General features: G+C 35.3%; 2 non-coding genes across 2 annotated transcripts; both read right to left on the bottom strand.

The window, feature by feature from the left end:
* Positions 1-306: 306 nt before the first annotated feature.
* Positions 307-396, bottom strand: Trnay-gua. Its single transcript is given in 2 exon segments — positions 307-342; positions 360-396. It is a non-coding gene; the product is annotated as a tRNA-Tyr (tRNA).
* Positions 397-534: 138 nt separating this feature from the next.
* Positions 535-625, bottom strand: Trnay-gua. The gene is given in 2 exon segments: positions 535-570; positions 589-625. It is a non-coding gene; the product is annotated as a tRNA-Tyr (tRNA).
* Positions 626-3,863: the final 3,238 nt, after the last annotated feature.

The following is a 3,863-nucleotide window of genomic DNA, read 5'->3' as shown; positions in this document are numbered from 1 at the left end:
GCTTTTTTGAACCACTCCTAAGCTGTCACAACTGTTACAACAAACACATTCTTTGCTGTTCTTATTTAAGTTTGTTTTCGATGAAGGTATCAAACTATTCTCTCAAAATTAATGCATTTGTATGAATAAACAATAAATGGAGGAGGAAATCATAGAGAGGTAAATGGCATTAACTGAACAAAAGTAAATAAGTATCTCAAAAAAATTCATGATAATTGGTGTAACAATTTTTTGCTGCAGTGAACTAATCCAGGCAAAAAGCATGGACGATTTTAATTTTTAAATTATTTCGAACTCAAAAAAATCTCCTTCGAGCCGGATTTGAACCAGCGACCTATGGATATCTACAATTTAAACCTCTACAGTCCACCGCTCTACCAACTGAGCTATCGAAGGTTGTTACTTGATCAATATTTTTTTGGCATAGTGTTCTGAGAGAAATATACCGAAATTGGAAACTTTCACTTGATATTAACAGCGAGATGGTGGTATTCTTGTTTGTATTTCAACTTGAATGATGTGTAAAAAAAAGTTTCCTTCGAGCCGGATTTGAACCAGCGACCTATGGATATCTTCAGTTCACAACTTCTACAGTCCACCGCTCTACCAACTGAGCTATCGAAGGTGATAAGAAGATTAAAATTTCATATGTATTAGAGTCTGAAATGGGAACCACAATAGAAAACTTTCACTTGATATTTGGAGCGAGATAGCAACCTTGACTTCTGTTTTCAAACAACTAAATATTGAATGATAGTTGGCGCTTGTTTCCAATGACTATTCATTGTCCAACTTGCACTTTTCTTTGTGATATTTCTCTTGAAATTTCTATGATTCCTGAAAATTCTCTGATTCCAGAAGTTTATTATTGAAAATTAAGAACCAAAATGAGATATTTGTACTGATTTTTCTCGTATTGCAATAAACAAAAGAATCATCTATGAATCATTATGATCCTGAATTAAATATGTAATTGAAAAATGTAGTTAGGTAGATATATGATAAAATTAAAAATATACAATAAATTTTCCCGTTATCTCAAAAATATTCTTTATTTTTCAGTATACTTATTCATCATGGGTGAACAGAGGAAGCGCCAAAGAACCGATTCAATGGCGAAGGCCATCAATCAAAAAAAGGAATCAAAGTTATGGTACGAAGAAGCAAATAGTCATGTGAAAGCTGGGAATTTGGAAAAAGCAGTTTTAGCCTATAATAAGGTAGGAATATGAGATCTTGAAGTCTGAGTACTCAACTTGCCAACACATGATAATGATTTTATTTATTACCATTGGCAGAAATGATATGTTGAATGTTTTTATCTTGATTTTTTTTCTCTTCACCTCAAATAGTACACATTTAAAAAGTATTTGGAGACGAAGCCTTCAATAGATAATAGAATTAATGAAAAATCAATTGAAAAATTAGGACAAGGTAAGGAACAATGGCTAAAATGATTTACATCGAATCAAACATTCAACTTTAGTTGTATTTTCTCTCAAAGGCATAAAAACTTACAAATGAGAGCAAATTGCAGAGCTACCCAGTTTGAAACCAAATTAATCACTTTAATTGGTTTTCAATGTACAATTACTACCTACCAATGGAAATGAAACTCTTATCATAGCCGCTGATGGTAAAGTGAGTCGGAATTTTCAGATCAGATATCGCAACAAACATACTAACAATTTGCTTTTGGAGCGAAAGAGAATTGATTTTTAGATTGTTGATGAATTAATAGAAAAGCACTTACCTACGTGAAATTAGGGACATTCGAGCACTTTTTCATGCGCTGGTTGCACCCTTGGTGGCCACAGAAATGTGTGTGTACCAAAGGGTGTTTTTTTTAGAGCTATAGAACTTTAAATTGCAATAAAACAACGATGGATTATTCGATTGACATGAACTTTATTTATCCGCAAGATAATCTTGTGGCATTACATTTTAAATATGATTTCTGGCATATGACCGCCACGGCTGGCTCGGATGTAGTCCAATCTGGACGTCCAATTTTCGATGACTTTTTCCAACATTTGTGGCCGTATATCGGCAATAACACGGCGAATGTTGTCTTCCAAATGGTCAAGGGTTTGTGGCTTATCCGCATAGACCAATGACTTTACATAGCCCCACAGAAAGTAGTCTAGCGGTGTTAAATCACAAGATCTTGGAGGCCAATTCACAGGTCCAAAACGTGAAATTAGGCGTTCACCAAACGTGTCTTTCAATAAATCGATTGTGACACGAGCTGTGTGACATGTTGCGCCGTCTTTTTGGAACCACAGCTCCTGGACATCATGGTTGTTCAATTCAGGAATGAAAAAGTTAGTAATCATGGCTCTATACCGATCACCATTGACTGTAACGTTCTGGCCATCATCGTTTTTGAAGAAGTACGGACCAATGATTCCAGCAGCCCATAAAGCGCACCAAACAGTCAGTTTTTCTGGATGTAACGGTGTTTCGACATTCACTTGAGGATTAGCTTCACTCCAAATGCGGCAGTTTTGTTTGTTGACGTAGCCATTCGAGTCGAATAGAATAAAATTTATGAAAGCAAAGAGTATTTTTGTCACCTCAGAAATTTACTGTTAAAATATAAGTACAAGTCAAAGAGTCACCCTGTAAAACATATCAAATATTATTTGATTATCGAAATTGAAAAATTACAGATATTGTGATGAAAAGAAGGAGCAATCGGTTCAGGAACGGGCTCTAAAAAACATTCATAACGTTTCTTATACTTGTAACTCACCTCTTCTTATACTATTCCTTCCGTTTTCTGTCTGATTGCCTCCAAAAAACTTCTGGCGGAAATAAAATTCAAAATTCACTCTTCATAGAGGAGTCAAACCGTAAGAACCTTAAACGATATCCCACTCACCGATCTGGAGACGTGAGAGAACATTATTCTGAATAAAATTTGAATTTTACCGTTGTAAGAACTCCTGAAGTCCCCAGATTTTCTAGTGTTTATCTTGCCCTCAAATCCCCCGAGAAGTTTTGAGCGTTGCATTTTCAACACTCTCGACATTCGGTTCACGCAACCAACTTAATAGAATTGCAAATTTATTTTTGTACTGTTTCGCGATTGAAGCTACTTTCGATCCACCTTTATTGGGTCCTGAGTTGTATACGGAACATGTGAGATATCTCGGTCAGTAGAATTTGGAGTGAAACACCTTACCATGGAAGACAATGAGGATATGTGTGGTCGTTTATGTTATTCTCGATAAAAAATAAAGGGTGGTCAAGATTTTGGTTCAACAACTTTAGCGTCGGATAAAACAACTTTTTCGTGAAAAAAAGTTCATATAAACATATATCGTATCAAGCTTCATATTCGAGATACAGAGTGTTAAAGTTAAAAAAAAAATAATTTTTTACTTATAACTCTAGTATTATTACTAGGGATTCATCAAGTCAAGTAGCTTGACATTTTAACAAACTACTTGATTTGAAAATCAAGCCCGTGAAAAATTACATACTTGAGCTTGACTCAACTTGATATCAAGCTACTTGATATTATTGTGCTTGATATGAACGCGTCGCACGGCATATATTTCTGCAATCTCGTGCGCGCTGAGACTAAATAAGGGAATTCCTCGAGCGCCGAGAGACTGAAGCATTCACCAGTGTGACTTTATTAATAGTTTTCTCACATTTCTATGAAATCTATTGGTAGAGTTTGGTAGTTTCAAAAATATCTATCCAAACTTGGCCAATTTGGCTAAGTTTTTTTTATCAACGCCAGCATCTTCAGCTCCTTTTGAAAGACAATTTTCCAGAGCTGCTCTTATTCAGTTACAAAACCTCGCAATAGGTTAGGCGACAAATCTATAAGATGCCTCATGTGTCATAAA

This window comes from Harmonia axyridis, chromosome 4 (assembly GCF_914767665.1).
Source record: "Harmonia axyridis chromosome 4, icHarAxyr1.1, whole genome shotgun sequence".
Lineage (NCBI taxonomy): Eukaryota > Metazoa > Arthropoda > Insecta > Coleoptera > Coccinellidae > Harmonia > Harmonia axyridis.
Note: the sequence above shows the minus strand (reverse complement) of the source record. Positions and strands in the feature narration are given on the sequence as shown.